Genomic DNA, 26,937 nt, shown 5'->3' with positions numbered 1-26,937 from the left:
CCTACACTGGATACTTTATCATCTGACAGACTGGTTGTTCTCCGGAAGGCCCTCATTTGTTTCCTAATTTAACATGAGTCTAATCAAATATTGGTGTGTATCTATAAAAAGATCGTAAGAGAGGTTTGTAACTTGGTCACATTCAGCTTAGTAAAACAGAATTCTGTTAGCATAATTGGTTTGTTTCCTCACAATTCGATATTCTCCCAGAAATTTCCAATGTGATTTGTTGCTCATCTTTCTATTTAAAGATGGATTGATTGTCTTGTTTGAAGCTGTTTGCCTAGATATCTAGAAAACAAAGTGAAAGAATCAGGTTGTTATCTTAACAATTGATGAATCACTATTTATTGGTGTTAGCACTGTTTTCTGACATCGGGATCCTAAAAGGGCCACCACACATAATACGGGTGCTTTAAAAGAGGTGTGCTGTTTTTCACACAAAGGCAGTTGAAAATAAAGTGCAACTTGTAGCAGAGTATTTTATATATAGCCCCATATTTATATAGCCTTATTTTTCCTTGATGATACTAAATAATAGATTGTATGATGTATTTTGATACCTTTGTTAAGGAGATAAGTTTGAATTATCCTCTTACTAGTTCACTAAAGTCTCATAGCATAATCTTCATTAGAAAAGCTAGTTACACTTGATATATCTTTGTCACACCAAATTCTGTTTGCTTTCATAAAATGGATTTGTATTCCTGTTGCATATTTAATTTTGTGCATATTATAAACCTAAGTTCTGCATTTTAATTGCCTATTCATAATAGCTGATTGACTAAATAAATTTCCCCCCAAAATCCATCCCACTAATTAGCTACTTTCCTGCTTGTATAACAAGTGTACACATTTATGCTGCTGTGCAATGAATATAAAAAGATTTATTTATTTTCTACTCACCTGACATAAATTTGCTATGAATATAATTGAGTGGAGATTATAATAAATGATGTTGTATTTTCTAAATCCTAAAATTTAATTTGTCATCTGAAAAAACTTTTGAGTGGAAATGCTGGGAATGGATTTACTTATAGACTTCATCAGGGGAAATAGACCAGAACTTTTTCTGAAATGTTGAACAATAAATTAAATCTTTAAAATTGATCAGTAACAATTAATCGATAATGACTTAAGAAAACTTTTCTTCAGACTCTACAAGAAATTTTATGAATGGAAAAAATTGTCAAATTCTAATATAATATACTATAGGGCAACAAAATATATTAGAAAAATGTTATAATGCATGTCATATTGAAATTATATCCATAATTTTGGATATATGAGTTGAAATTGGGTTTACCAATGCAAAGCAAATCTCAAACTCAAAGGCAGTATGACAGGAAACATAATAGTTTCAGTATTCCTGTTATCATTCTTTCACTAGGTCTTAGAATTTTCTGGAGGGTTTTATCAGGATGGAAGAAGAAAGGAGTAATTGCCCTTGTCACAGGAAATAAAAGATTATTTAACCCTTCTTAAAAAAAAAAGAAAAGAAAAAAAATAGCACATTGCTTTTAATCAAACCTTTTCTAATAAGATACAAACCAACATTTTCCTATTGAGGTCAGAACTGTATTTTATGTATGTATGTTAGCCATGTATTTATTCTCCCAAATTAGTAAATTATAAGAGCATTCAGATGACATAAGGTAAAGTTAGAAGTAGTTATGATTTTTATTTTCTCTACTTCTATACTATTTGCAAATTTAACAAGAAACAATACTTTTAGAACCAGTGAAAATAAAGATAGTAGCATTTCTTAAAAAAAAAAAAAAAGGAAAGAGTAATTGCTGCTTAATAGAAAAATGGATGACCTTTAAGAACAAGTTAGCTGAACTTTCTTCCTCCTTCTGTGATGCCATGAAATAGCATAGCATTTGGGATTTTTCTTTAGAGCTAGAAAGTGGCTCCTGGACAGAGAGCAAGCACCCCTTTTGCGGCAGTGTTCATTATAAACAAATGCAGAAAATATTTATTACAAATCACACATAGGTAATGTCTCGTTTCACAGAACCATGTAAAGGAATTGATCTCTATGTATTTTTTTTTACTTTGAGCAGAAAATACCACTGATGAACTCTGTTTTATAGTGATTAGTACTACTGTACAGATAAGCACAAATCTGTTTATGATAGAAAAAGATCACCGATGAATATATGTTCTAAATTATAAAACAGCTATCTTGTTGTTCTTGCTCTGTGGATTGGCATCTTGGAGTTATCATTGTCAACTAAAGACATAACAATTGTTTTGATATTTTCCTCGGCAATTATTTGAATGTATGGCGTTTGCAGTTGGATTAGCTTGTGGAAAGATTAAACATGAATATTCTAAAATAACTGCTTTTCTTCTGTATGGATTACTTTAACATTTCTTAGTCTGTTTCTGTCATGTAGCCTATGTGAATTGTCAATAATTATGGTGTGTGATTGATTTTAAGGGCTTATGTTCTGGATAAAGATTCTAATATTTTGGAAATAAGCAGATAATTAAGTATGCCAAATCATTTTGATATTTATTGGAAATATAAAAACTTCATTATTTAAAAGCACAACTTCCTTTTAAGGAAGATGGACCCTTAAATAAAATCTGAAGGTCATTGCTGACTGAGCTGCTAATAGAGGGAGGGCCTTCATGTGAACAGCTGGATCATTTGTAGATATTCAGAAGTGTTCCTGGGACTGAGTTCAAAAGATAGCGCCAAAGAAAGATGAATATTAGAGTGAGGAGAATTTGGCATTAGAAGCAGCCTGGGAATGATGGAATGGGTCACAGAGACAAAATGAGGGTGAAGGATGAGGTGAACAACAATTCTACAGAAGCCTGGATGCTCCTTGGGGTCACGTAGCTAATGAAAAATTTCCAGTTACAATAGGCCAAATGAAAGGGGTTTCAGAACAAGAAAACATAGCATTCAATTTTCAGTCGTGGCCTTGTATACATTTTTAAGTAATGACCAAGATCAAGCACCCTTTGTATTGATACAGTGAAGAAAAGCATAACACAGCCAGACTCCTCTTAAAATAATTCTATAGAAGCAAGAGCTAACTAAGGTCAGAGGTAGCCATGGAAAACATGGCTAGAAACATGCAGACATCTTTGGAGGAACACTCATCTTCCCTCAAGGCATCAATAGGGAAAGGGCTTCAGGCAATCATCCTTCCTTCTAAAAAGTCTGGGTAACTGTAGCTGACACTTGTGTTTCATAAATATTTAAAATCATAAGGAATCATGACATAGGCAGGTTGATGAAGTTTGAATTCCACTCTCTGTAGTTCTAAAAATTCTAAAAAATCTAAAAAATTCTAAAAAATCCCTCATATAAGACTTCCAAGACCAATATCTTGTTATATCATGCTAGCACTTTTATTAGACTATGCACTCCTTCATCTGTTTGTTAAATGCTATAATGGGCTCAGTCTCCACCAGTTTACACTGCATTAGGCCCCAGAAATACAAACATGAATACGATCATTACTATCCTCATAAATCTCATCATCAATTTAGGAGAAAAACAAGTGCGTAATTACAATTCAATGTGATAGAATAAGAATAGAGTTATATAAAAACTGTGGTAGGGTTAGATGGAATGGAAAGTAATTTTTGCTGGGACCATTGGCAAAATCCTCAGAATAAAGATAAAATGTAGTGGAGACTTCAAATTCAAGGTGAGGGACTGAGCACTTACCTTTAATGTGTTCTTAAATCTCATTGAAATGACATAAAGAAACCCATAGAAATCCTGAAGAACTGGGAAGGATGCCATCAACAGGTCAGAAACTGAGAAAATGAGAAACAAAGAACAGACCCATCAGGATTGACATGGGGGGGGGTGCTATAGTGGTTGAAAGACCACCAAAAAATCAGTGTTGCTTTCCCTAAAAAAACACTGAGAGACTCTAAGAATAAAGCACAGCCTGATGTTAAGCACAGGAAAACTTTCAAGTAAATCTCTGAAAGATTTCCAGTTAACCACTTATATTTTCCAGAACACCTAGATTAGTTTCTACCTCCAGATTATATCTACCAAGAATAGATCTCTAAATGAAATAGAGTTTGCAAGAGTGGACTTCCAGCCAGGGCATTAGGGCTGGAGGAATAAGCAGAACTAGTAACTCTTGGCTTCTAGAATTCATGTCAAGAAAGCGTCATGAGCATGAAAGGAAGCTCGTCTGTCTGTATGTTCCATCTCCCTCCCACCATATGGCTCATGCAATTTTTGAATCATATTCACTGAAAGGAGAAGAGTGGTTTTTCACAAGTGCTGAGGAAACATAAGCTATCAAACCCATTAATTCCAGACATTCATAAGTAAAATGAAGAGATAACCAAAAGTCACTTGAAGGAAAAGAAGGCAGTAATGTGAACAAACAAAAGATCTAATCTCTGAAGAAACCATTACTGCAGGAAACAAAATAAATTCTTCAAACAAATCTATTTAATATTCTTAGAGTGTTTTTTATGGAGATACCACACCCATAGAGAAATAGTAGGTTGTTGGAAAAAAAAAAAAGAGAATTGAAGAATAAACAAAGTTTGGGTAAATTAAAAGCATATTATCATTTAAAGAAGTCAATAGAAAATTTGAATTGCAAAAGGAACATGACTGACAGCTAAACCCTTAATCTGGAAGCTAATGTATTAAGTACAAATGCAATAATAAAAAATGATTAAATCATGAGAAAAGAGACAGAGAACAGATCTAAAACATCTGAAATCAGCTTAACAGAAATTCAAGAGGAAAATGTAATTAAAAAATAGTTTATTAGAAGAAAATTTTCCTAAGCTGAAGAAATTCAGGTCTTTCTTCACTCTAAAGAGCCCTTCAAACATTTTAAGATAATATTGTGAATCAGGAGAAAAACACAATTTTGATAAAGCTTGGTAAAATTTTTGAATTCCAAAATGCAAAGAAAATCTAGGAGAAAAGAGGATCCTTACAAATGAATTATTAGTTGTTAAGCTGGGTGCTAAAGGATTGTGGAGCAATGTTTACAACTTAATAAAAGGATTTTATTATATAATTCTATGCCAAAATATGACAACAAAATAAAATCAATATGCCACTAGGTGAGTACTACAAAAAAATTATTTAAGGTAATGCTTCAGCAAAACAAAAAAATGAATTCAAGGGGAAGACCTCGAAAGTAGAAAGCCCTGGCTAGAGAAGTATTCAGTAAAACTTCTAACTGAATGTAGGCAGTTGCTGATACTATAGTTATGAAATTTAAAATGATTGTTAAGAAGGAACTCCTGAAATATGCGAGGGAGAATAGACAGTAAAATTATAATCAATGGGGAGTTAGAATTCTATGTGAATTTAGCACAATGGTGGAGAATGGGGGAAATGAGCTTGTTGGAGCTCCTGCCATATAAGATGCATATGATTGGTTTTACAATTAAGAGAAAACATTTTAAATACATTTTTATAAATTTAAGATGCAATATATAATGCTATAAAAATAATATAGAACTGCCCTATCACTCAAAGTAACCAAAAAGGTAAAGGAAAACTTGATCATAATCAGAAAAGTTTGGAAGGAAAAAGAGAAGCACAATGTTGATAATAAAACAAGGCAGAAAAACTTTAGAGCAACCTCACCTATGAATGTAGAGGTAAAATTTTAAATAAAATGTTAAAAACACATATTAGGAATGAATTAAAATTAATAATACAATATAATAAACCATGATTTTTATTTCAGGAATGCAAAGTCAGCTCAACAGTAGGAAATGTATTACCATAATTTCTCCCCTAAAAGATTAAAGGAGGATAGGATCATTTATGTTACCATCTTGGATCACAAAGACTTTTATGTTTGTACTTCTGCAAAGAAACCACTAGAAAGTTACGTTAAAAATATCATTCTCAATAGCATCGGAACTATAATTATAAGCTTAAGAAATATTTATGACCTATATGAACAAAACTGTAACACTATGCAAAAAGACATTAAAGAAAGATCTTAATTAAATCCAAATATTTTGTTCCTTAATAAATTCAATATTGTAAAGATATTATCTATCCCAAATTACCACATAAACTCAATGCGGTTTCAGTTAAAATTACAATGGGACCTTTTCTGAACTTTGCAAATTGATCATATTTTTCTGGAAGTGTAAGCATTTATAATAAAAATTTAGAATTCATCAAATTGTTTATTTTAACATTATGTATAATAGCAACCCCCCAGGATTGATTAGCAAATTATGAAATATGTGGAAAAAGAATATTCATCAGTTATTGGACATATTATGAATCCTATAAGACAATGGAAAATGGTAATGATTTTAATGCTACATGTGAAAGCAAAATGTCTGTACCTGATAATGGCAAACGTAAAAATATGAATACATGAGGACAAAAAAGTCAGATGACATGAAAAGTAGTGTGTCAGAGATAAAGAGAACACTTCTTACTCTTAAAATGTCTAGTAGAGTTGATGTATCATTTTTCAATAAAACAAAAATGAAAAAAACAGCAAGTGGGGTCCTAAATAATTTATAAACTCAGAAAACATTAATCAAGTGTTTATTTTTCTTCTAACGTCATATATTTTAGAATGCTTTATTTTCAGTTGGAAGAAATAAAGTGATAAAAATAACCATGAGCTTATTCTCCCTTACAGCTATCCCACACCCTTAGCCGAGAATCATGGAGGCCTCCCATGTTCCCTTGGGGGTGACCTGCTTCATTGCTAAGATCCTCTGGCTCTTCTATTGTGTATGGAATCACACAGGCTTAAGTTCTAAAAGAAATGCTGCAGGTATTTATGATTTAATCTTTTACCTAATGTCTCTGCTTGAAGATTTACTTTTAAGTTTGATTTGTGAGGCTGACCAATCCTTCCAGGATGGTTCTAATTACAATTTTCTTCCATGTAATGAACCAAATCTTTGCCTCTGTAATTTGTGCCCACTGGACCTAGTTTTATCCTTTTAAAACATATAGAAGAATTACTTCATGTGGCAGGCCTTTAGATGTTTGGAGCCACTTTGATATTGTCCTTTGTCTTCTTATCTCCAGTCCCAACATCCTCAACCCCTTCAACCCTTTCTCATGTAACACCTGAACGGAGCAGCATTTTCTTTATCTTCCATGATAGAACCTTAGCTTAGCCAACTCAGATCAAATACGCTTTCCAGATGTAGACCAGCCACTATAGAGGCCAGTGGGAATGTTGTAAGTTCTAACATAATACAGTTTAAATTGCATTTTTTTAGAATAGTTTTTGGCTCATGTTGAGCTTGCTGTTCATAAACATATGTCGATTTTTTCACATGAACTACTTAAGGTATACTTCACCTATTCTTCAGTTGAGTGAATTATTTTTTAAGGCTCAAGGTTGGATCTGTAATATATCTCTAATGTAATCTTATTACTTTTCAGTCTGTTGAAATAATTTTAAATGTTGATTGCTACTCAACCTGTTACCTGGTTAACTCAGTTTTTAATTATCTACAAATTTAAATAGCATGTAATTTATATATGCTTTCAGTTTGGTGACCAAAATATTGAACTGGCCAGGATCTCATTGCCATATCCCTAGAGAACACCAGGTTGAAATGGTAGTCCTGTCTGTCTAGCTAGCATGACCTGGCTGACTGTCCTCTTGTCCAATTCACACTTTATTTTCATAGTCTCAGAAGTGTCATGAGAGACTTTATTAAATCTCTTGCTGTAGGAAAAATACTTCATCAATAGGAAGGTTTTCTGATTGCTAGTTTTTTTTTAAAGAAACAAGATTTCTTTTTAAAAATTACAATCTTATGTGGAATAATAATTTATACACATAAAAAAGTGGAGCTACCGTAGTTGAAATGTGCATGTAAAGATGGGACACCACATCACCCCATTCCTCTCACACTCTTCCTAAGCCATGGCTGTCCCCACACCTCAGGGCTCCAAGGAAGACATTTGAGGACACAGATGACATCCTGTCATAACTATCAGTAAAGTCAGCCTCACCGTGAAAGACATGAGACTAATTCAGTATGGCATAAACAAGACTAATACATGCTCATGCTTTGGGGTCCACTCTTCTATTTGAAGTTACTTCTTAGAATCTGTTTAATAATTTTATTAGATAATACAATGTCTAAGAGAAATATTCCAAGCTTACTGGTCTATGTGTTCACCTTTTATAATAGAGGAATTATAGTTAATGCAGAGGTCAGATCCTGGTGTCTGGTATATCCTCTTACAATTCTCACCTAAATACTTATGTGAGAGAGCTTGATAAAGATCAATTAAGGGGCCAAAATTGCAATGGCTTAGGAAACTAAAAATAAGAAAAGGCCATATGGTGTTGTGTGAAGGGAATTAGCAATGACTTGGAATACACATTCTGGTGTAGATATAGTCCATTTACTGTACCAGCATTGCATAAACAGCTGCATCTCTAGGGTCTGCTCCTAACCTTGTAACTTAAGAAAATGTTGACCAGAAAATCTGGCAGCCAACTAAACCCTGATGCCTCAAAACTTCAATAGATTCTCTTTCTCTCTCTCTCTCTCTCCATCCAGCCACATTATTCCTAATGAACACATTGCTGCAGGTCTAGATCTAAAAGCAAGAATTCACCAGTATGCAATATGCTGAGTATCTAGACAGGAGTAGTGTATGTCTTCTGTATTCTGCAAAATAAGCATCAGCATGGAAGTATCAAATATGAGTAAACAGGTAGTATTAAACAGCATGACAAAGGGTTTATGGAAAAGCGTTTCAACATAAAGTCAGAGAACTATCCTGAAGATTCAAAAAACAAACTTCAAAAGTAATTTTTATAAGAATAAGTAGGAAGTGCTTGAGAATATTTGCCTTACTCTCCTAGTAAAAATCTAATAACATGACCACTACAAAGAAGAAATAGAGGCAGTATTAATTAGTATGTTTTTGCTTACAAGTAACAATTCTGATGTGGCATGGTTTAAACAATAAACACGTTCTTTTCTTTTTTCCTTTTTTTTTTGTTTCAAGTTTTTATTTAAATTCTAGTTAGTTAACATATAGTGTAATATTAGTTTCAGGAGTAGAATTTAGTGATTCATCACTTACATATAACACCCAGTGTTATATCACAAGTGCCCTCCTTAATACCCATCCCCCATTTAATCCACCCCCCCACCTCCCCTCCAGCAACCCTTGGTTTGTACTCTGTAGTTAAGAGTCTGTTTTATGGTTTGCCTCTCTCTCTCTCTTGCTCTCTTTTTTCATCCCCTATGTTCATCTGTTTTGTTTCTTAAATATGAGTGAAATCATATGGTATTTGTCTTTCTCTGACCAACTTATTTCGCTCAGCATAATATACTCTAGCTCCAACTACATCATTGCAAATGGCAAGATTTCATACTTTTTGATGGCTCAGTAATATTCCATTCTATATATATACCACCTCTTCTTTATCCATTCATCTATCAATGGATTTTGGGGCTCCTAAAGTAATTTGGTGGGCTCCTTGGTGGCTCAGTTGGTTAAGCATCTGCCTTTGGCTCGGGTCATGATCCCAGGGTCCTGCAATCTAGCCCCATGTTGGGGTCCCTGCTCAACAGGGAGTCTGCTTCTCCCTCTTTCTCTGCCTCTTTCCCCTGCTCATTCTTGCTCCCTCTCTCTCTATCTCTCTTTCATGCATGCTTGCTCACTCTCTCTCAAATAAATAAATACAAATCTTTAAAAAAAAGTAATTTGGCTATGGTTGATAATGCTGTTATAAACATCAGGGTGCATGTGCCCCTTTGAATCAGTATTTTTGTATTCTTTCAGTAAACACCTAGTAGTGCAATGGCTTGATTGTAGGGTAGCTCAATTTTTAACTTTTTGAGGACCCTCCATACTGTTTTCCAGAGTAGCTGCACTAGTTTGCATTCTCACCAACAGTGGAAGAGGGTTCCCCTTTCTCTGCATCCTTGACATCATCTGTTATTTCTGTGTTGTTAAATTTAGCCATTCTAACAGGTGGGAGGTGATATTTCATTGTAGTTTTGGTTTGCATTTCCCTGATGATGACTGATATTGAGCATCTTTCCATGTGTCTGTTAGCCATCTGGATATCTTCTTTGGAAAAATGTCTATTCATGTCTTCTGCCCATTTCTTAACTGGATTATTTATAATTACATTATTTTCTTACATAACTAGAATATGAAGGCAGAATGGATTCTCATGTAGGGTCATTACAGAGGTCAAGTTGTCATCAGGGCCTTTGTAGTTCTTCCAACCTAATCGTGTTGTTTTTTGTTTGCTTTCTTGTTTTCAGGCTGGCTTACCTCAAGTCTCAAAATGACTGCAGCAGTCCCATGTGTCACATCTATGCATACTAATGTGCACATGATAAAAAGGGATGAATCTTCCTAAGTCTCTTTATTAGGAGAGAAATGTATTGTGCAAAAGCTCCTGGTCAGCTTCTCTTCACATTGATCTGAATTGAATTATATGAATGTTCCTTAGGCAATTAACTGAAATGTGAAATAAAACAACTATGACTGGCTTAGACAAAATACTTGGGAGATTATCACATCCATAACAGGGCTCTATAGAGAGAAAAAGATGGTATGAAGTAGTAGGTTACAGAAGGGAACTACCTAAAGAGAAAGTTTAGAATGCAGACTGGAAAAAGTAAAGAACAGGAATGAAATTGAGAACATTGGATTGTCAATAAGAAACTTAAAAAGCCCTCTTTGTGTGCCCAATAAAAGGACCTAGACATTTTAGAAAGTTAAAAAAGATATGGAAGGAAGAGAAGAGAGACTAAAAAATATGCTTATTATGATAAATAAAGGGAAAAATTGGATGAAAGACTATCAAAGACTTCAGAAGGAACATTTTCATGGGTGAAAATTGACTTGAGCCTATAGATTAAATGTGACCACATATGTTCCAGGGAAAATGAATAGTAAGAGACCCATCCTTTAACATTGTTAAATCTTACAAGTACATTGTCAAGGAAATTAAAAACTACATAAAAAGGGACAAAAAGTGTACTAGTCTTAGACTTTTATTGTGCGGTACTAAATTGTAAACAACAACACCTGTAGAATTTTTAGAAGAAAAAAATGTAATTTAAGAGTTCTATGTGTAGTACTATAGTCAATCCAGTTTGAAAACAAAAGAATAGCTGTGTTTAAGAACTCTAAAAATATATTCCTTATTTTCCTTTCCTTGCAATTAAAGATATATGTAAGTGGATAACTCAAGCTAGAGAAAAATGTGGCATTGAATTTTTTTGAAGTTAAGTGGTAGGGATACAAGATTCAAATACTCATCTAAGATGTCATTCAAATGTAAAGACAACAGAAGAATTTTCTTAGGTATTAAAAGCCCCATTCAACACAAGACTTATGTATTCTTTCAGAAAGAGACATTTCTTAGTCACTTTAAGAACCTAAGAATAATAATGTAGTAACATAAAAAGACTGGTTGTTGGATTGTAAGCAACCTAATTGGATGAAGTATAAATAGCTATGGTAGTATGATTATCCGACTGAATGCAAAGTACAAAACTATTGAAAGTGGTGTTTTATATAGTAGAACAATATATACTAATAAGCAGTTTCATAACTCTCATTCAGAAAAATTAAAATAAATAAAACTAAGAAGTGGGTAGGAAGGGAATAACAAGGAGTGATAAATTCCTTTAGCAAAGAAATGACTCAAAGTCATCATTTCTTTTTGCCCTTGAGAAATAGAAAAATACAAGTTTGAATATATAAAAGTGTTATCACTAGTAAAATTAAGAACAAAAAATAACTTCCCAAATGACTATGAAATAAAACAAAAAACAGACTTGCAAAAATAGAAATAAAAACCAACCGAAGTGTGTGGAAGCACATCAAATTAGAAGGTGTAAAACAAATTAAGAGGTATAATTCAATCATATAATGGTTATAAATATAAAGGTTACAAAAATGTTCTCTATGTTGCTTAGAACAGGATGTCTACAAGAAGACAGACCAAGGATATACCAGAAATAAAAAGAAGATACTCAGTTACTGATAGCAGACAAAATATCCAAACAAAAAATAATGGAGATCAGATTTTTTTGCATTGATAACCTTTTTTTTTTACCCTAAAACAGAATAAAAATTTCTAGCCTCATATGGAGATATTTATAAAAAAATGATGATTAATACAAAGAGAGAACTAATGACAGGGCAAATATAAATGGTTAATAAAACTATCAAAACTCTCTTCCTCACTGAGAGTCCAAGAATGCAAACCAAAATAACAAGATATTGTTTTGACCTTTAAGTTGCAAAATCTTATGTAATTGTGATAGTCAATTTTTTGAGGCTACCATGGCAAGGTATTCTCACATATGTACATTGAATCAAACTCTGGAAAGCAGCTAAATAACGCACAGAGAGACATTTTACATAGTCATTTTACTCCCAATTATAGTAAAGGAATGAGTGCGAAGGCAAAAATCTAAAAAGGTAACATATTCATATGTGATGATGCTCATCACACTTTACAACAGTCTAAAATTAGAAACATATCACTGAAGAAGAAGAGCACTAAATAAATTATGTATAACTCAGTAACCACATATTATAAATATTCACATGATTTAATAATTACATATTACATCATATATATGTGATAGCATGATATATATATTATACAGTAATTAGATGTTTTTGAAGAGTTATCATTGTGTTGAAGAATATTTATGATTTAAAGCTGAAGTCAAGAAAGCCTGATGAACAATTGTGTAGTCTATATTATCACAACTATATAAAAATGGATTTGAAATTTCCGAAGAAAATATGCCAAAAGGGTATAATTATAAGTGAAATTAGAGGTGATTTCTGCTTCCTGTGACCTTTCTGTATGTTCTCAATTTCCTATTTCCAACATGGATTATCTTAATAAAGAGAAAACAAGATGCCAGTAATTGGAAGAAAAAAATTGCTTTTCTTCCACTTCCAATTTCTTCCATTTTTAGGTGTTTTTGAAGATTGTGGAGGTTTTGTAATCAAATCTCTAGCTCTTTCATTCCCTGAGATGTAATTTTTCTGAGACTGGAGGATTAAAACGGCTCTATATTTTCACGCTATATCCTTGCCTATCTTGGTTTTCAATTTCCTCTTAACCATGTTTGCTCTCCTTTTGCTACTTTGGAGATGGTTTGCCTGGTTGGAGAAGATGAAAACTAAATAGGAGTTAGTAGATTAGTCTTGTTTGCTTTTTGTCGTCTGTTAGCATTGTGTGTGCCATCTGTTACCAGCAGATTGCCTTCCTTCATCTCCTTCTTGCTCAGACCATAGCAAAAAGGAAAACAGTCCACCATTTTGTCTTCAGAAAGTTTTTGCAAAGTTGAACTCACTTTGAGTATTCAACCTCCTTAGGGATACTAACTGATCTTCTGATTTAATGTTTAGTTTTAGGGCCTTTCCTTCTCTTTGAAAAACTTTCCGATGTTCCTTTAGAATATGACCTCATCAGTGTCCTTTGCAACTACAAAGGGTTTTGCATCTGTGGCCCTTGAAACCAGGTCAGTCCACTAACCTATCACACATGCAGGCTACAGTTGCTAACTGTTTTTCTCTTTTTGGTACCTTTTCCTTCTTTGCCAACTGCTTTGGGTATTATGCTCTTTTCCTTGGATCCCAGTGTTTGACCATTCTTCACAAATTCAAAACCTGCAGTGCCCCAGCTAGTAAAAAGTGAAGAATTGGAGAGCCCAGGGTCCATCTGCAAAGAGGGCGGCTGTTACTCATCTACCTCCAGCTGACTGCTCACAGGACTGATGGCCCATTCTGGTGAAACCCTCTGATTTTTTGAAGATGCTGAATATATAAGTGTGTGTGTATAAGAGAGAAAAAGAACTAAAGTGAGAGAGAGATATCCCCAGCATTTTAATGTAAGTAGTTAATTTTTTTAAAATTCAGGTCAATACCCCATGTAAATCACACACACACACACACACACACACACACACACACACACACACAATATGTAATGAGATAAATTCAATCGGAGACCTCTAGTGTTCATTCTTTATTCTATATCCACTGTCATTTCTCAAGGTTCTCCCAAGAAGCAGAACCAGTAATATATATAGGAAAAAATAAGGAATTGACCCACACAGTTATGGAGGTTGAGAGGTCCCTCAATCTGCCATCTGAAAGCTGGGGACCCAGAAAAGCAAGTGGTAGTAATTCAGTGCAAGTACAAATGCCCAAGAACCAGAGGATCCAATGGTGAAGATCCCAGTATGAGGAGGATTGGAACAGATGAAATGAGATGTCCCAACTAAGCAGTGAAGCAAGAAAGAGAATTCCTCCTTCCTCTGCCTTGCCTTTTGTTTTATGCAAGACCTGAGTTGATTGGATGGTGCCTACCCACACGGAGGAGGACGATCTACTTTGCTGAATCAACCAGTTCAAATGAGAATCTCATCCAGAAGCACTCTCCATAGACACACCCAGAAACAGCTTTTAATCTGGGTGCTTCATACCCAGACAAACTGACACATAAAAGTAACCATCACACCTATAATGAGTTTATTTTTCCATTTAATCCCCCAAGTTTGGCATTTAGATATCAACTTTTGTTTTAAAATAATTTGTTTATTTACTGGAGAGAGAGAGAGAGCACACGCAGGGGAGGCGTGGAGGGAGATGGAGAGAGAGAAACTTGAGCAGGCTCCACGCTGAGCACCCCACCGGGGCTCAATCTCACAACTCTGAGACCGTGGCCTGAGCCAAAACCAAGAGTTGAACACTCATCTAACTGTGCCACCCAGATGTCCCAATTTCGACTTTCTTAATAAGTATCTTCCATAGCTCTAAACCCTGCTGTCACCAACTTATAAGGTGGATATGTGTGTGTTGGGGGTGTGGCTACAGATGTATGTGAAGTAAAAGGCAGAGTATTTTGTATTTTGCTTGTTTCCCAACAGTGGCCTCCACTGTCTTGGAATCTTTGTGATCAGATAGTAAGAATTTAATTTATTGAGTTTCAAAATCTACATGATCCTTAGTCACACCATGTGGCTAAGGACATAAAACAGACTCTGGAAACATGAGGTCCCAGGTGTTAGTTGCATGGGCCCTTTAACTTCCTCCCACCCTTGCTGTCACTTCTTTTTCTGCTCCAGAGTCCACTCATTTCTTCATCTTTAAGCTTTGTCCCATGCCTCTACCCCAACCTTGCCCCTGAGACTCATTGACTGAATTTGATTCCCTCATTTTGACATTTGGTCCCTTGAAAACACATGACTTTCAATCAGCTTCTGGTGCTCCCTTCTCTTGACTACTGCAGGTTACCACACTAACCCTAGGTCCAGTGCCAGATGACCTGGATGGTGTCATAAGTGAATATCCCCTGACACCCAGTGAAGTGGGATCATCCCCTGAAAACTTCATCACCCATCTTCCGTGCATTAGAGAATGCACCTTCTCTACAAATTTTTCAAAAATAACTTTCCTGAAATTTAAGGTACACATCAGTTGATATCATTATTGTTATTATGAGCTTGCATTTACTGAATATTTTTATTGTGCACTGTCCTAAATACTTCATAAGTAGTAACTCATTCAATGATCACAGCAACCCCATGAATTAAGTACTTTGAGCATCCCTATTTGCAAAAGAGGAAACTGAGGCATAGAGTGATTATGTGCACACTTCGGTCTATCCAGCTGGTGTCAGAGGTAGAATTGAAACCCAGCAAGTTGCACTTCAGAAGTAGACCCATAATAACTGCACAATATTATTTTTCTCTTACATTGTTATAAACTTAAAGATGACATAATCATTTTCTCCCCAGGTTCCCATCAGTTCTCATTGTTGATCAGTATTAGGTGCCAATAGCCAGTCCTCTCATTCTGCCTTTATCCCTCTGCCTTTTGAGCCATGAAACTATCAGCAGGGCATGTCAAGAACTTTTTGATGCTCTACCTTTAGCAAAATAAGGCTTCCAGCAGCTATATTGATAGTTGAAGCTACTTTATCTTGCCTCAGCACCAGTTTTGTGATTTATTGATCATTTACTTTTTATCTCAAAGCTCTGAAGTGTGCTTCTAAAACAGCATCAATACCTTTTTCTCCCCTCATTTTCAGCCAGATCATATACTTCCACTTTATAAATTGTAAATTTCCATGCAGGCTAATGCTATGTTTATATATAAAGCTACTTCCCTTCCCCTTTACTTCTAAGTCTCTCTGACTGACCTTATATGCTCACTCGAGACTTAAATGAACATTTCTATCTCTGTGATGTGAAACCCTTTATCTCTTCAACTCTAGGTCCACCATGAATCCTGAGCTGCAAACAAACACGGGCAGGCGACTCCTGGACATCTCCACCCTTGGGCACCGCAAACACAGTCTGCTCTCACCTGAACTCATAGTCTCTCCCCATCACTGCTCCTTCTGTTGTCCCAAGTTTGCCATCTATCCAGTTTTTCCAGCTTGAAATATTGGCCCCAATTCTCTGCTCATCTTCACAAGAAAACACATTTAAATAGTTTTTGGTAATCAACACACACATTTACTACTCACACACCATTCTTCACTCAAGTAGGTTTCTTTCCCCACCGCTGAAACTGAAGCTATACCAGCGAGCATCACCCGCCTCCACACTGAATCCAATGGCCACTTTCCTGCCCTCACCATACTGTGCCCCTCTTGGGTACATTTGGTAACAGTCACTCCCTTCTTTCTCTTAGTTTTCATGATGCCACCCTCTCCTGGATTTCTTATTCTTTTATTGGTTGCATGTCCTTGGGCTTTTTGGTCGGCCTCTAAGATATTGAAAGTTCCTAAGACCAAGTCCTTCCCTATATTTCACTTTTTATTGTTGCCATACAGAATTACCACCAATTTAGTGACTGAAGATGGCAAACTTTATTATGTTACTGTTCAGAAGTTTGACCCAGTTCTTCGACTAAAAGCAAGGTGTTGTCAGGGTTATGTTCCTTTCTGAAGGCTCTTGGAGGGAGCCACTTTCCTGTATTTTCCACCTTCTAGGGATGTCTGCATTCTGGCTTGCTGATGTCTTCCCCTGTCCTCACAGCAGGCAATGTCAAATATGTCATGAAACCTGCTTCTGTAGTCACATCTCCCCCAGATGATACCCAAGAAAAGTTCTCCACCTGGAAGGCCTCTTGTGATTACGTTGGGCATACCTAGGTAATCAAGGAAAATCTCTCCATCTCACAGTCTTTAATTTATTCACATCTGCGAAGTCCCCTCTTGTAGGGTAACATATTCTCAGATTCTGTGGATTAGGACCTGGAAATCTTTGGAGGCCTATTATTCTGCCTTTCACTTTCCTCTATGGAGGCGATCTTTTGAGTCCCACATTTTCAAATGCCATCCTTGTGGGGATGATACCTACCTAAATCTCCAGCCCTGATGTTTCTGAGACTTCAACATATATGTCAAAATACTTACTTAATTTACACTCTCCATAACCTTTCTTCCCCAAATCTTCATTATTTCCACAAATGGCACCATCACACTCCCAGCAGATCTAGAACTAAATGTGGTGGCCATGTCTGGCTTCTCTCTTTCTTTTATCCCCAACCATAAGTAACAGAAGGTCCTCTAATACATCCCTAACTTCTCTAAGTCACTGTCTCTGCTGCCACCTTAGACCAAGCCACAGAGTCTGTAGCTTCCCAACTCCACTTGCTACTTCTCTCTTGATCCCCTTACATTCACCTAACATTTTTTTAAAAATTCCCACAAAAGAGTCACAATGAGATTTTCTAAAATAGTCAATTGGGTTATGTTATTTCCCTGTTTAACACCCTCCAGTGGTGTTAGAAGAAGCATGCAGGTAGGTCAAGTTCCAGTGGTGTTAGAAGAAGCATGCAGGTAGGTCAAGTTCCTCGTGACCTAACACTTTGACTTCATCTTCTACTACTCTTCCACTTCCACTAAGTTTCAGCCAGACCACCAGCCTTCGGTCCATTCCTGGGGCATGCCAAACCTATTGCTGCCTCAGGACCTCTGCACTTTGTCTGGAACCCTCATGCTCAGATCCTTGCATTGTTGGCTGATTGTCATGGTAAGGAGTTGACTCTAGGCCCTCCCCGGCCACGTCGTCCAAAGTCAATTTCTCTACTTCTCTCCCCTTCTCTATCCTCTGACTCTCTTCTGATTCCTTCCTAGCACTAATCACTGTCTAAAATTGTCTTGTTTATTTCTGTCAACTTCATGGAAATGAAATTTGCATTAAAAATGCACATATTCTTTGTACACAGTTTGCTGAGTTTGGAGAAATACATACACCTGAGTAGCAACAACCTCAGTTAAGAAGTAGAGCACTTTCATCACTGCCAAAAGCTCATTTATAAATGTTCCTTGGCAGTCAGGTCCCTATGCCCACACAGGTAGCCTCTGATCTGACTTCTTATAGCCACTGATCTCATCAGTTTTCTTGTTCCAGAGCATCTCTGTCAAATAGAAATATAATAAGAACCATGTAGGTAATTTAAAATTTTCGAGAAGCTTGCATAGCTTTGTCCTAGAACTCCATACAACTTTATATAATTCTATAGTGTCTGTTTGCTTTGGCTCGGCATAATGCTTTTGCGTTTCATCCTGGTTGTATCAGTAGTTCATATTTTTACATCGGTGAGTAGTATTTGATTTCATGAAAATACAATTTGTTTATTCATTCTTCTATAATTGTATTATTTCTCTGTTTGAGAAAAGCCACTATGAACCTTCATGCACAAGTGTTTTTGGACATATGTTTTTATTTCTTTTAGGTAATATAGTAAGTTATTTAATTTTACAAGAAACTGCCCAATTGCTTTCCAAAGTGTTTGCACCATTTTGTCCTACCTCTAGCTTTGTATAAGAGTTCTAGTTGTTCCATGTCACTAATACTTGGTATTTTGTTCTTTTTTATTTTAGCCATTCTAGTTGTATCCTATGGAGGTTTTTATTTGCATTTTACTGATGACTAATGATGTTGAATATCTCTTTTCAAGTGGTATTGGTCATCTGTATATTTTGTGTAGAGTCTGTGGCAGAATCTTCCCTTAAAAAAATGTTTTCTATTTATTGAATTGTAAGACTTTCTTATGTATTCTGCAAATGAATCCGTGTCATATATACATGCTGCAAATATTTTCTCCCTTACTGTTGCTTAATTTTCTTAATAATGTCTTTTGAAGAACAGAAGGCTTTAATTTTCCTGAAGTTTAGTTTAAATTTTTTCCTTCTATGGTTATTGCTTTTTGTGGCCTCTTTACAAAATTTGTGCCTACTCATGGTATCAAAGAGTTTCTCCAGGGTTTTCTTCTAGAAATTTTATGATTGTAGCTTTTATGTTTATAGCAGCTTCTTAAACCACTCTGGTGATCTTTTTTTTTCTCTTTTTCCCTTCTCTTCTCTTCCTCATTTCTTTGCTCTCCTTTCACTCTCATCTGTTCACATGAAAGATCGAGCACTCTGTCTGATCTCAGTTTCTGACCTTATTTCTCTTCTTCTCTAATGCCAGTGAGCAAAATAAAGGTTAGTAGTGGCAAAACCTGAAAACGATGTTTCCCCTTTTGAAAGGCAGTAAGGTGGAGTGGCAGGAGGGGGGGGTGATATATACTTCTTCCTCTTCCTTTTTTTTTTGTCTTTTAGACCTTTCACTCAAGAAATTACAATTCCATTTCAGAAAGGGTAGTGCTTAGACAGCAGTGGGCACAGAAGGATGTGAAAAGATGCTGAAAAGCTGGTTGGTGAAAGAAAAGGGTGTAGGCCAGAGCTGGAGAGACATTTTTCCCAACTTATGTCCAATAACCCCAAGAGAGAAGGAGAGGGTTCTCTGAAATGCATTCTATATTATTTGTAGCTCGTTTTCATATGCGATTCCATTTGCCCATGGTCAAGGTAGACCAACCTGATAAGTAAAAAAAAAAAGTAACACCGCAATGACAGTATGGCTGTCTTTTGTTCTACCTTCTTTTTTGAGGGATCTCCAGCCACCGTCCAAGTCTCCCCATTTTCTTGTAGAACTCCCAGAAGTCACTTCATTCATTGGGTTCACAGGCCCAGTCCTCAGGAATATACTGATTTCCTCTTTTGCTATTCTAGTTCTGCCTTTGTTAGGTGATGTCTGTTGCCTTTGGATCCCTTTGAAAGTGCTGCCGCTATTATTCACACCATTTTCCACTGCGGCTTGTCGAAACAATGCTATGCCAACACCATGTTGTTCTGAAGCTGTTCCACTCTGCCAAAAAAATATTGCTGTGCCGCGGATGCATCAGTTCTCCTGATGTACAAGATCGGCCAGCATTTTCTGCTAGACAAAGAAGAATTCCCCTTCCTACTCTGGGTACCACACTCCTGTGTATGGATTCTAAAGCACCTCATCCCGTGCTCCCTGTAAAGGAGAACGGTTCTTTCCATCTGACTTGTAGCTTTCTCTCCCCAGATGGGGCTTCTTCACTCAGAATCTTAGACCATCGTTTTTCGTTTTTGTTGTTTTTTGTTTTGTTATATTTTGTTTTTATTTCTGAGGATCCAGGTTGGGATAATAAGCTGAGGTACAGTTGATGTCCTGTACTGACGATTATCCTTCCAGAATATGGTGCATTGAATGAGCCACATGAATATGTCTGAGTCCGTCTCTCCTTACAAAGAATTCTTTGTCAGAAAGCACCTCAGCACCAAAGGCTCGTACTCCCACCCTTTTCCATTCATGCTCAGCTATTCTAGTTCATATCTAAACCATTTGAAAAGCTGTATGTAATTCTCATTCTATCATGTGGGATCAGTTGCTATCAAGTAATTAATCCCTTTTGTTTTCTTGTAAAGTACTAAGTTAGCAGATGATTTACAGTACTGTTTTGGGTAGGTACTTGGCTCAGATGAACTCTGACAACTGTAGACAATATTCTGGTTTTACTGAGTAAATGGTGCTTGCTAAAGAATAATGCTATCAGCTTTTTCCTTCCTTCCTTTTTACATTTTTTTTTCTTTTCTGAATAAGTTGTTTGTGGAAGGCAACAGAATTCCACATTAGCCTTGTCAGCCATATGAATGGTTAACATGGTTGCCTCAATATGAAGTCATCTACCACCCTGTGAGTTGCATTTTCCTTGGTTGGTGATGGATAACTCCCATATGCTAGGACCTGTGGGTCATCACTATTGTCTGTGGCAATGCTGAAGGAAGTCTGTTTCTTTTGACGATGAACTTCACCCTCTATGATAAGTTTCTCAATCTCTCTCTTTATTTATTTATTTATTTTTTCATTATCACTCTCCTTTTCCTGCCCTCCCCCAACATCACCAAGAGCCTTTTTAGGATTTTTTCCTAATCATTTCCTTCATCCCCAGTAATATTTTAATATCACAGATATACCTTTCATCTGTTTATGCACCATGGCCCTCCAACCATTGTAATAACTAAGGTTTTTTTTCACCTCTCCCTAGGAATCAGTTTTTACCCTTGCAGCAATCAGTATCAATCCCCATGTAAAATGCGTGCTCTGTGAAAAGAATGGCATGGGTACTGGAAAACTCTGATAGTGTTTAGTATCATTTTCTTTCTCTCTCTCTCTTTCTTTTCTTTCTTTCAAAGATTTATTTATTTATTTATTTATTTGAGAGAGAGAGAGAGAGACTACAAGTGAGGGGAAGAGTAGAGGGAGAAGAGAGAGAGAATCTCAAGCAGAAACCCCACTGAGCAGGGAACCTAATGTGGGGCTTGATCTCATGACCCTGAGTTCATGACCTGAGCCAAAACCAAGAGTCAGATGCTTAACTGACTGAGCCACCCAGGTGCTTACTTCTTTTCTTTTCTTTTTTTTCTTTTCTTTTCTTTTCTTTTCTTTTCTTTTCTTTTCTTTCTCTTTTCTTTTTCTTTTTCTTTTCCTTTCCTTTCTTTTCTTTTCCTTTCCTTTCTTTTCCTTTTCTTTTCTTTTCTTTTCTTTCTCTCCTTTTCTTTCTTTCTCTCTCTCTCTCTCTCTCTCTTTTTTGGAAGGAGGCAATTTGATATAATGAAGGATTGGTGGCTTGGGAGTCAGAGAAGTGGAGTCCTGATTCTTCCACAGCTAGCTGTCTGATCTTAGGAATATATTTCTGAGCCTTATTTCGTGAACAGTAGAATATAGGAAACTATACTTTGTTCATAAGATTGGGGATTAAATTTTAAAATCACTGTGCAATTCTTAGCACAATGCCTCTCATGTAAGTTTAATTCTCTGGTTATTATTTTAGTTTATATTGGTCAACTCATCAATTTATTGATACCAATTACCTTCCATCTTCTTAGGGTCATATTCTTCCTGGATTATTTCATGCACTCTATCTTATATTCATCTCCATAAAATTGCTGCAACTTCTGCAGACATTCTTGAAATGAGTTCATTTTCCCTTCTGGAAGGAAAAATGGTGTATATTTATGGCTCCCCCAACCCAAATCACATCTGGTAGAAAATCAAACAAAACATAGGTAGGTAGGAAACAGTTCCAAAGGTGTTCATATTTCCTGGGCCTCAAATTGAACAATAACTTTTGGGTTTCCGCTTGAAATTATGGAGTCTGTTTAGTAAAATGCATTTTTTTATACTTCAGATAGTTACAGTATTTTTTTATTCTTCAGATAGTTATTTGAAGTAACTACTTACCAGAGGTTCTTGGGAACTTTCTTTTAAACCTTTTAAACCTTCCTAATCCTTGCTACTCAAACTGTGATTCAGAGACCAACAGCTGGAGTATCCTCTGGGAACTTGTTAGAAATGTAGATTCTCGAGTCATACCCAAGAATGACTGAATCAGGATCTTCATTTCAATAAGATCCCCAGCTGATCTGTATGCACAGTAAAGTTTGAGAAGTGGTTTGCATAATCATTTTTCTTCCTCTAACTGCATCCAATGACTGTTAATCTTTTAATAAGATATAATTAACACTATTTGCAAATACTGTTATTACCTATTCGTACCTATCAACACTATTAACTAAGTGCTTTGCCTAGCTTTCTTCAGTAAACATAGTATTACTCACTGACCACACCCATAGAGTAATTCTAAACTTTATATGTTTATATTTAGTATGTTTAGGAAGTCTGCCAAAAATACAGGAGACAGCCCACGGAAACTAGGATTCATTAGCTCTGAGATGACGGCCAAGAATCTGAGTTTTCTGCAATCATTTGTTTTCCTTATGTAAATGGTCCATGGACCATAGTTTATGAAAAATGGTATTACACTCTTACATTAAGTCACTTACCCTTTCTTATCCCTTTAATCATGTCACTTGATAGGAATTTCTGGACACTATAGTGTATACATTAGGCATTAGGTATGCAGACAGCCCAGGCAACATGTACAAAACCAGGCTTTGTGAAACATTTACTGGTTTCTGATGTTCTTCTCATTCTCTCTGATGTTGTAACTCTTCTCTGGAAAAGAACATCTGAGAATGCTGCTGCAAAAGGCGGATTGTAGTGTATTGCAGTAATGAGGGAAGACAATGACCAGTGCAAAGATCACTAATATTTATTATGTATGTGTAACTCTTTTTACAAGTGTGAAGAAAGGAGGAGGAAAAGGTTTAAAAAAAATCAGGTGCCTCACAGTGCTTTGAGGAGAATTTTAAAGTGATTATTAAGCTGGCAGTATATACTATTTTGCATATGTTGGTCAGTAAATAGTTAATTCATAGCCATAGCACCCAGCTTATTTTTTCCACTAGGATTAAGGTAATAGATGAGATGCCTCAGAATTGTTTCGGAAGTTGATGCACAAAGAAAACACATTAATAGAAGTACAATGCACAATTTAAAAGATAGCAGATAGTCTTTCCCATCTTGCTTGAGAAACAGATGCTGACTAAATCATCACCTCACACAAGTCTCCTTCAGAAAAACCAAATGTAATTAGCAGTGGCTGTTACTTGGAGATAGAAATAGAAATATAACAGCAAAGGTTGTCAGCACGTATTACATGGAAGGATTAAATGATCCTCTATATATTCAATACTACATAAAAGACTTTTATATTCAATAGGTGAGCCTATCAGGTAAGAGATCTAAGTCAGTGAACTATATTGGAATTACCTCTTGGGGTCAGATATTGTAAATTTGACTTAAGATGTTAGAACTATCTTTGGGGATTCTTAGCATCTTCTTTCATACTAGACTTAATCCAAAATATGGAAAGATTGTATCTAAGTATCTATCTACCTGTCTATCTATCTATCTGGAGGAAATGAATGTATCTTAAAGGTCCCTTTCCCATTTAAATCAATTTGATTCACAAGATTCTATGGAGTCATTTCTGGAAGCTATTTTGCAGTTAATGTGGTAGCAAATAATGAAGGTCTGATGACACCACAGGAAATAGAGTAGAGCAGAGTAAAAAAAGCTAGGGGTCATGAGGAAGTAGATGGGCTATTTGAGGACAAATCTAGGAAGAAGACTATAAGCCCTGAGAAGGTATTTGTTCCATTATTAATTGTTAATTGAAAGCATGTTAAAAATATATTCTTCATCATCCCTGTTCCTATGATCTGGTCTCTTCAGGAAAACTTGTTTACCTTTTCTATACATGAATGGTTATAAAAAGTAAGATTACTGGCAGTACATCCAAGTGACTACAGCTGGTTTTCCTTAATCCTTGAATTGTGATTGGTAAAAACCAAGTAGAGTTGGGGAAATGATTAGATTGACCATTTCCTTAGGTGCAACTTTATTATAACTTTTGGATCAGCTTTAAAGGGATTGTCTTTACTTTGGCTAAGCAGAAAGACAGTGTTTTTTGGTTTTTTTCCCAGTGTTTTTCCTTGTCCACATCTGGTCCTACACAGAACAATTACTCATATCAGCCTTTTGGATTCTCAAGACATGATGATTTATACCTTCCCAGAAACTCTTAATGGCACCAGTTGTGTTTACAGCTAGACTAATGGGGGAGTTGAACATTGAGTTTTTTCACTGCCTCCCTGCTGCCCCTGGACCTCAGTTATCAGAGATACCTAATGGACTGCAGTAGACTGTGCTGATCCAGCTTCATTCAAACTGTGGGGATGAGAAATCTCCATGAGCACACCATGGTCACAGCAATTTACAGATATGAACGTCTGGTGGATCAATGCAGATGATAAAGCAACCTCTTTTTTTCTTTCTTTCTTTCCTTTTTTTTTTTTTTTTTTTTTTGAAACATATGGGTAAGATGTGGATTTAAGGAAGCCTGGATATGAGAATTTAAAGTTGGGTTTTTAGTTAGATTGGGTTTGTTTAGAAGGTTCTTAGAATTAGAGTGATCTACTGAATGAATTTGAAAATAAAAGTAAGATAAGATTGGATACTATACAAAAAGAAACAGAGCAGTGAGATTGCGATTCAGAGAAATTAGAACACTTTGCTGTTACACAGGAAGTAGCTTTGCAAAAATAGTTTCGCCTACAGTTACTGGCATTTTTCCAAAATCAAACACAAACAGTTCTTTGAATTTCAAGAGAGAGGATCATGTAGGGTTATGGTTGCAGTGAGTACTTTGGGAAACAGGAAAACTTACCTTTCCAAACAGGGGGTGAGAGATGGCTCTGAGATATCCATCTGTAGTTAGGTATCAGTTTGTTATAGGGAACACTTTAAAACAGAGACATGTTGAAATGAGCAGTGGTTCAACCTAAGGTATGGGACCTACACGTGAAGTTGATTAAACAGTTTGGGAGAGATAAAAGAGAAGCCAAACTAAGACCAGTAAAAGCAACTGAGGCTGTAGAAAGGCCCATGGATTATAAAGAAATTAAGAATGAGAAAGCTATTACAAAATAAGTGCATTGTAAGGCAGCTTAATTAGGTATGCAAATGCTATTAAATGCATGGGGGTATTTTATGTAATATAGAAATATTGCATGCTATTATTTAAATCTAATATTATCGCCCACATTTAATTGGTAGTTTTCTGCAGGGAAGATCAGCAGTAAATGCTTAACCCCTTAGTCCTCAGCAAGCCGGACCCATTGAAAAAAATAGTTGGGTCCTTCCATAACAGTTAAGGAACTAGGTAAAACCCCAGAATGCTTTCTCAAGAAGGAACTAGCAAGCATAAGCCTCATGGATAAGGACTACCCTATTAATATAAAAAGCATATTGCATTAATCTTTACTATGTTTGGTGCCTAATGCAATGCATGGCATGTAGTTTTTGTTTTGTTTTGTTCAATTTCACAATGATTTTATTGTGTGTATGCCCTAGGATGAATCAGCATAGTGTTTTCTTTTTGTTAATGCTAAACTGAAATCTTAGCATAATATCCTTTAAAACATTCTTTAGGTTGCTCCTCTCCCCCCAGAAAAAAATCTAAAAGGGGAAAAACATAAATGAAGGAAAAAAATAAATTAGAGTAACAAATGAAAAGATGAGAGAAAGCCCAAATATGAATAACTGTGTGGATGGGGAAAAAACCCGTATGAATAATAGCAGGAACATTACATACCTAATTAAACATATTTAAAATTGGGGCTATGGGTTAAATTGGAACATTGATGTTCAGCAAAAGGAATTCATTTGCATGTAGAAATCAGGTTGTCATCAACTGCTCTTGTAGTTTTAGTAAGTCTTTAAATTTCCATCTTTTCCCTTTGTACTTTTCCATTACACACAACATTATAACCAGATCAGTGGGGCAGCCAAGAGAGCAGAATTTATATTTCAAAATGAAGGTTGATAGTTAATAGCCTAGCAGCATAATGAGCCACATTTCTGGTGGAGAGTCCAAGCTTATACAGATCGTTCAAGTCAAACAGGGACCCTCCCAAGCCTGATGATCTCCACGGTAATCCCAGATGGCCTATGTGAGGCCCTTCAGAGCAAGCCTAGCTATCACTACTGCTGGGGACACGGAGAAGCAGCCATGTAGGGTTTCCTCAGTGGTAGTGAGGGAGGCACTGTAACCCCAATTTAGCTTTCAACATGATTCCATTCATGGAGGAGTTGGGTGTATTCAAATCACCTTTTCCTCTTATT

General features: G+C 36.0%; 1 long non-coding RNA gene across 1 annotated transcript in view; it reads left to right on the top strand.

Annotated features, from left to right (window-relative positions):
- The window catches only part of LOC117802694, a 94,477-nt gene that overhangs the window by 26,012 nt on the left and 41,528 nt on the right, over positions 1-26,937 (top strand). Inside the window, exon 3 of the long non-coding RNA XR_004626155.1 lies at positions 6,636-6,773. This is a non-coding gene — a long non-coding RNA (uncharacterized LOC117802694). The remainder of the gene's footprint in view (positions 1-6,635; positions 6,774-26,937) is intronic.

The sequence above is a fragment of the Ailuropoda melanoleuca genome, chromosome 1 (genome assembly GCF_002007445.2).
Source record: "Ailuropoda melanoleuca isolate Jingjing chromosome 1, ASM200744v2, whole genome shotgun sequence".
Classification (NCBI taxonomy): Eukaryota; Metazoa; Chordata; class Mammalia; order Carnivora; family Ursidae; genus Ailuropoda; species Ailuropoda melanoleuca.
The sequence above is the reverse complement of the archived record's forward strand: the minus strand, read 5'-3'. Positions and strand labels throughout refer to the sequence as shown.